Consider the following 7,451-nt stretch of genomic DNA (forward strand, 5'->3'; position numbering starts at 1 on the left):
ACCTGTGAGCAGAGGTGTTATTGCAGAATTTATCCTATTAAGGTATTGTCTGAAATAGTCTTGCATAGCCAGACCGCTCTAACAAACAAGCTGTGTGTTGTTCTACTACAGGGGAACATTCTCATGCAGTGAGCCAGCATTGTTATCAAAAGTGCTAATTCACAATAGCAAACAAATCTAGCAGGGCTGTCTTGTTCTATACAACTTGGATTTTTATTGCATATACATTACTGCCTGAAGGTTTCAGTTGTTATTTCTCACAGTGAAGGGGATTTTTAAAATGGGTAAAATGTAAGTAGCAAAAGGGAAGAAGTAAGCTGTGTAAAAAGCTGCTGACTCACCAAATGTAGAGAGTCTGACTTGCTCTGCATCTGGCAAGTCAGACTATGTGTGAACAGTTGTGAAAACGTTTGTATGAATTTTTGAGTTATGACCAAAATATGTTATGTGAGATCCCAGTGACCTTGACCACTGACCTTTGACTACCATCAATCACTTCATTGCTGGGTTTGTTCAATGAATCTTTGTGCCACATCAAAAGAAAGTCCCTCAGGGCAATAACGAGATATTGGTTCAGGAGTGGGACAGACAGAGACACAGATGGACAGATGGATATATATACATGCAGACAAATAGACATACAAGCTAAAAACATAATGCCTCTAGCCATAGCTGCTGCCTCGAAGGAGGCATAAAAAATTTCCTCACCTATGTTAAGTATCTGAACGGAGCAGAGTTTCTTCCACTAATGGGGAGGAGGATAGAGAGGATGAAGCGTGTCAAGAGTAAGTAAGTATGTGCCTGCTTCACTAAAAGACAGTGCTGTTTGTCTGCCATGAGCCACACGAACCCAGACACACATACTCTCTTACACAGCTTCTGAGACTCTGTGTTGTCATGTGGGCAAACCCCCACACTGTTACCTAGCAACCATGAAAAACCAGGCTACAGAAACAGCATCCGTGTCATCATAGACTCACACAAAATCAGACCGAGTGGATGGCGGCTGGGGAAGCAAAGTGTAAAAAGCCATGTGAGGCCACAGTAGATGTTGCTCCAGGCAGACAGGCAGACTTGCTTTTGCAGCACTGCAGGCCACAGAGCAAGGAGACAGAAAGAAGTCGAATTTTTCGAGGTATTTATTGCCCTATAGAAACCAGTGAAGAAGATAGTCAGGGATACACTGTGGGTAGAATAACATACAGTATGCAGCAGTTACATACAGTTGTCTGCCAAACCCCTCGATCTGATTACCTTTACATACTCTTTTTTTTTTTTTTGGAGCACTACATGCAAATCACCGATGATCACTCACCACCTGTATGGAATGTTGTACCCTGCCAGTGCTCTGAGCCAGCTTACCTCCCTAAAGTGTCTCTCTCTCTGTAAGCTCATCGTATACTGCAATACAAATGCAACACCTCGCTACAGCACTTTGGAACCACTTTTGAGCAGAACTTTAAGTGACTTTTTCAGCAATTGCTTTGCTGGAAAGACAGTATATGGTGGGTATGTTGCTACTGGAGGTAATAGTTGATCTGACCTGACCCCACCCAACCCCAGAACCCATCCCTCAATAGGCTGTCCAGATTCATATTCTCATGTGGTATCAACATTATGTAACGTTCCTGCCCTCTATGAAAATAAGTGTGGGCAGGGCCCTGAACTAAAACTTAAAACTATCGTTATTTGTCTTAGCTTTCCTTCAGTGTAGTAGCTCATAAATAAAAGCATTAAAATTTAACCAACCTAAAATTTCATCCCCTTTAAGATAAAATCTACAATAATTTAAGAAACTTAAAATGAAACAATCAATTGCCACATAGAAAAAAAGTTACTGAAACAGTTTGTTATTTAGAAAATGTGAAATAAAATGGTTACAAAGTAAACAATTAGTGAATACATTTTTTCACTTTTTCTCGAGAGGAGCTACTGGCTCTAAAGCCGATGGCACAGGCTGGAATACGACATCACATCCCGGCTGAGCTGAGAAGGCGTTACCGGGGTAGCAAGGCTGGCGCTAGCTGAAGGCTAGGCTACCAGACCGGAGGCGTTTCAAACCATCAATCCCAACGGTAATTATGGGAAACGTAAACACCTTGCAGAACAAGATGGACGAGATGTTGGTGCTGATCAACCAGCGTATCTACCGGGAGTGCAGCTTGTTCATCCTCTCAGAATGCAGCATACAGAGCTACCCCCGTCCCCCCACTTGGGAAGTCAGACCAAAATCTAGTCCTCCTACAGCCTCAGTACACCCCTCTGATCAAAACCTGGCATGGAGGTTAAAAACTGTGCAGCGCAACTTTGCGGAAGAGGTCAAGAAATCCAAGCCGATTTTTCAAAATGGCCCGAAGACTCCTCGCAGCATTCTGACAAATGTGAGGCAGTTGATGAATGCAAAGAAGCAATTTCGGTGATGAGGCACTCCACTGACACCAAACTTGTCAAAGACAAAATGAAAGCAACATTTAAGCACCGGCAAGAGGTGGTTCAAAATCCAGCCACTGCCTCCACAGTCCTAGACCTTTTCCCAAGATTCCTGGATACACCAGGCTTGGTAAGAAATAAAAATAATTATTGGCAGCTTTGTGGTTGTGATATGTTTTTGCTCACTAATATTTTTGTTATGTTTTGTGGTTAAGATTGACCAGGACTTCACAATGCTCTTTGGTGAGGAAGTGTCTGGTAAATTCCTAGCAAAATGGCCGACATTCTTCAAGCCAAGGATCATCGCAGATTGCAAAAATCTAACTCCGGCTGCGCAGGCGGATGAGCTACTAGTCTGATGAATATGTTAATTGTAAATGTTTCCATTTTGTACCCCTAAATTTACACCTTTACTTTAAATCATATTTATTTAACATAACTATTGATTGCTATGGTGTTAATTGTCATTCCATAGGATATGACTGTGAGGTGGCTGGCATCCTCTTACTACTTCACTTGTTACCATCAACATCAAAGGGCAGAAGGTCCTCAAAGATTAGTGCAGTGGATGCTACTAGCCGCCTGATAAAGTTCATGAAGGCATGCTCTTATTGAAGTGCAGATGAGATGTGAATCAGTATATAGTTTTTGAGTGTTGGTACCAGTTTTTAGATGGCTCTGTGGTGTAATGTGATGCAGATAGATTTTTTTTTTTTTTTTTAAACATAGGAGGAGCTTTGTTTCCATTGGACATTGGAGACAAACATTAGTATATTTAATTTTTATAACATCTGGGTAATTGTACTGACACTGGGGGGGAAGAAAAAAAAAAGGTCAACACACTTCAAATTACTGCTTTTATTTTCTCTGGTGTGGCAATATTTTGATCAGGATCTTCAGGCAGTGTTACAAAACATGTTTTTAAGAGAAAAAAATAAAACAAAAGGTGTCGGCAATTAGTATCATTGTCTCTCTTTTTAAAGTGTCTTCGATGTTTTGTAAGAAGGACTGAAGAAGATGCTTTGTGATTTCAACCTTGCAACACCAGAGAACATAAAAGCAGTATCTTGTAGCAAATGGTGTGTAGACTTCTTTTTTTACTGCTTTATAAGTACCTGGAAACTTTGTTTTACACCTTTATATCGTCCGGATGTCATCACCTTTTTCTAATAGCACTGACAAAATTAGCAAATTCAGTCGCATGTGATCAATTTGCTTTCTGTCTTTCAGGTGGGGAGAAGCCTTGAGATGTTCCTTCAGAAAACTGGCCACGCTCAGCCCTTTCTCCTGTGTGTAGGGGAAAGAAAGAACAGCATCCAGAATTTCTACATCGTCCTGGACCAAAAGGTAATTCCCTGTACAATACAGAATGGTGTTTCTGCCTTTGATGAGCTCTTCAAAGCACATTTTGCTTTTTCTGTGTCATATGATGACGCGTTTGCAACTTCTCCATATTCATGCAAACCACCATCTATGGCATTGATGTTGGCAGTGTGAAAGAGAGTCCTCGGGTCAAGGAAGTCAAAGCAAGAGAAAAGGAACACATCTTTGGCTGTAAACATGTTCACATGTTACATTTGCAAGGTACACCACACAAGTTGTTCAGTGTTATTTAGACATTTAAAGTTTCAGCATGGTTTGTACCCCGGGAGGTCTTTGCGTTTGAACTGTGGAGAGCCTGGATGCTCTTTTTTTTTTTGCACGTATTCTGGTTGCAAATGGCACTTATCTAGAGCCCATGGAGACTGTGCTGACTCGGATAATGTCAGAAATTTTGAGTTTGAGTCTGTAGCTAATGTTGGAGGCTCTGTTTCACAGCAAGTGAATGTGGATCCTCCCATGACTTTCACTACACACATTCCAATTGAAAAAAGGCATATATTGGACATGTGCAGCTCTGTTATTGCTCAAGTACAAGCCTCTGGAGTTCCTGAAAGTACTGTGCAATGTTTAGTTGGTTCAATGAAGGAACTGGTTAATGACATCCATGCCCATGCAAAAGAAACTGTTGTTGAGTGTTTGTCATCTGATGCATCTGGAGAAACCTTGCAGAAAATTGAAGAGTGTTTTGACCATCTTGAAAATCCATTCTCATCTCTTAACACAGAATCCAAAAGGAAGAGGCATTTTGAAGAAAAATGGAAAATAGTTGAACCTGTAGAGTATGTTCTTGGTGTGCATTTCGATCTACGCAGGGATAGAACAACAGGCACATACAGGCAAGTTCCTGTCAATGATAAGTTTATGTATGTACCCATCATGGGGTCTCTGGTATCTATGTTTAGGAACAGTGAACTATGTAATATTTTTCAAAACGCAAAACCATTTCAAGAGGGTATTTACAGAGATGTAAACGATGGCTCCTACTTCAGGAATCACAATTTATTCTCAAAAGAAGAACATGCTCTTCAGATTCAGCTCTACTACGACGATTTTGAAACTGCAAATCCATTAGGTTCAAAAAAGGGAGTGCACAAACTTGGTTGTATTTATTTTATTTTGAAAAATTTGCCACCAAAGCTTAATTCTATGTTAATGAACATTCACCTTGTATCCCTTTTTCACTCAGAGGATTTGAAGAAATATGGGTTTGATCCTATTTTAAAGCCACTAACTGATGATCTAAAGATTTTAGAGAATGAAGGAATGCAGATGCCCTTTTCAGCCACTCCTGTGAAAGGTACAATTTTTCAGGTTACAGGTGACAATTTAGCTTTACATAGTCTTTTTGGTTTTGTCGAGTCATTCTACCAGTCGGCGGTCCCCAGGCAGATCAACAGATGACGCCATTGCCTTCATTTTCCACAAAACTCGGTCCCATGTGGACACTGGGAGAGGGAACTACGTAAGAGTGATGTTCGTGGATTACAGTTCAGCATTCAACAACATAGTGCCCTCCAGGCTGGCCACTAAGCTGTGTGATCTTGGACTGAACACCTCCCTGTGTAGGTGGGTCCACAGGTGGTACGCATGGATAACCACATATCATGCACCCTCACCCTCAACATTGGATCTCCTCAGGACTGTGTGCTGAACCCTCTGCTGTACTCTCTGTACACACATGACTGCGTATCCACATCAGACAGTATCTTCAAAGTTTGCTGACGATATGGCCATTGTGGGGCTCATTTCCCACAATGACGAGCAGGCCTACAGGATGGAGGTCATCCACCTGGAGAACTGGTGCCAGGAGAATAATCTCCTGCTGAATGTCAGCAAAAGAAAGGAACTGATTGTGGATTTCATCAGGAAACAGCAGAGGGCCTTCCATCCACTATGCATCAGTGGGTCTGAGGTGGAAAGAGTGGACTGTTTTAAATATTTAGGTGACAATCACACAGGACCTGTCTTAGTCACTTCACATAAAGACCACTGTGAAGAAGGCCAGACAGCATCTCTTCCACCTCAGATGCCTGAGAGACGTCAAGCTCCTACTCACAGTGCTCAGGAACTTTTACACCTGCACCACTGAGAGCATCCTGTGCAGGAGCATTACCACCTGGATGGGCAGCTGCACCAAGCAGGACTTCTTGGTCCTGAGGAGGGTGGTCTGTTTAGCTGAGTAGACTATCAGATCCACCCTCCCCAACCTGCAGGACATCTACACCCAACGATGCAGGTCAAGGACTGTGAAGATCCTGAAGCAGCCTAGCCATCCTGGAAAATGTCTTTTCTCCCTGCTGCCATCAGGCCGATGCTATTGTTGCCTAAAGACTGCCACTCAGAGAATGAGAAAGAGTTTCTTCCCTCAGGCCATCTGTTTGCTCAACTCTGACCTGTAAAACTGGACTGTACAATACACACGGGCACCTTTTACACAAGCACCTTATGTAACATAACAGTGTTCCTATATGCTTTATTTGATTTGATTTATTTATGTATACATATATATGCATAATGTACATTGTTATGAAAATATAAAATAAAATCTATAATAATAAAGAGAGAGGCTTTAATGTTTTTTTGGCAGGTTTTTAGACAGAAGAAGGGGGGTTTTGGCAGCCTTAGGCATTGGTGGGACCACAGCTAGACTCAGATTAAACTTCTGTGTCAGCAGCACACCCTAAATGTCACAGGTGATCACCAGATCTATGAAAGAGCTAGAGACTGAAATAGTGGAGCTGGAGCATTTGAGCAAGTCCACAGGAAATCGAAGCTACACTGAAAAGCCTCAAAGGCAAAAAATGGCTTTAGCCAACCTGCTGAACATTAAAGGGCAGGGCGCTCCTGTCCAGTCCCGGTACCGGACCATCTCGGGGATGGATGCTCCCTCTAGCTTCCTCTTCAGTATGGAGAAAAAGAACGGACAGGGGAAAGTAGTACACACACTGCTCTCAGACACGGGGCAGGAGATCTCGGAACCACGCCAGATGCAGAAAAAGGTAGTGAGCTTCTATGCATCCCTGTACAGGAGTGAGTATAGAGAGGAGCAAGGTCTCCTCGTGGGGTTCCCGAGGGGACTACCTCAGGTCTCTACGGAGACGAACAGGCAGCTGGAGGCCTGCCTTGAAATGAAGGAGCTGCAGGTGGAACTGCAAGCAATGTCAACGAACAGGTCTCCAGGGATCGATGCGCTCACCACCGAATTCTACAAGACCTTCTGGGACATGCTGGGTAAGGATGTCATAGACGTCTTTAATGAGTGCCTTGCCTTTGGTTCCATGTCAGTGTCCTGCAGGAGAGCAGTCCTCACTCGCTTCCCAAGAAGGGGAACCTGCAGGACATCAGAAACTGGCACCCTGTGTCTTTACTCTGTGTGGACTACAAACTCCTGTCCAAAGTATTGGCCTCCAGACTGGGGAGAGCAATTGAGCAGGTCATCCACCGGGATCAGACCTACTGTGTCCCTGGCAGGTCCATGGTGGACAACATTTGTAGTATTTCGTTCTTTGGATATACATGCTGGTCTGATTTCAGTAGGCCAGGAAAACTCATTTGACTGTGTTGAACACGACTTCCTTTGGAGGGTCATGGAAAGTTTTGGGTTCAGCGCTGGTTTCATAGCCAAGATTAAGGTGCTG

The 7,451-nt window shown here is 43.0% G+C and overlaps 1 protein-coding gene across 1 annotated transcript in view; it reads left to right on the plus strand.

Moving 5' to 3' along the window:
• The first annotated feature begins 500 nt into the window (after positions 1 to 500).
• The window catches only part of LOC103363939 (tissue factor-like), a 53,647-nt gene continuing 46,696 nt past the window's right edge, over positions 501 to 7,451 (plus strand). Inside the window, exons 1-2 of the mRNA XM_008290918.1 lie at positions 501 to 511; positions 2,285 to 2,294. The gene's annotated coding sequence lies outside the window, so the exon portion shown is untranslated. The remainder of the gene's footprint in view (positions 512 to 2,284; positions 2,295 to 7,451) is intronic.

Source organism: Stegastes partitus, unplaced genomic scaffold, assembly GCF_000690725.1.
Source record: "Stegastes partitus isolate 25-593 unplaced genomic scaffold, Stegastes_partitus-1.0.2 Scaffold703, whole genome shotgun sequence".
In the NCBI taxonomy this organism is placed as follows: domain Eukaryota; kingdom Metazoa; phylum Chordata; class Actinopteri; family Pomacentridae; genus Stegastes; species Stegastes partitus.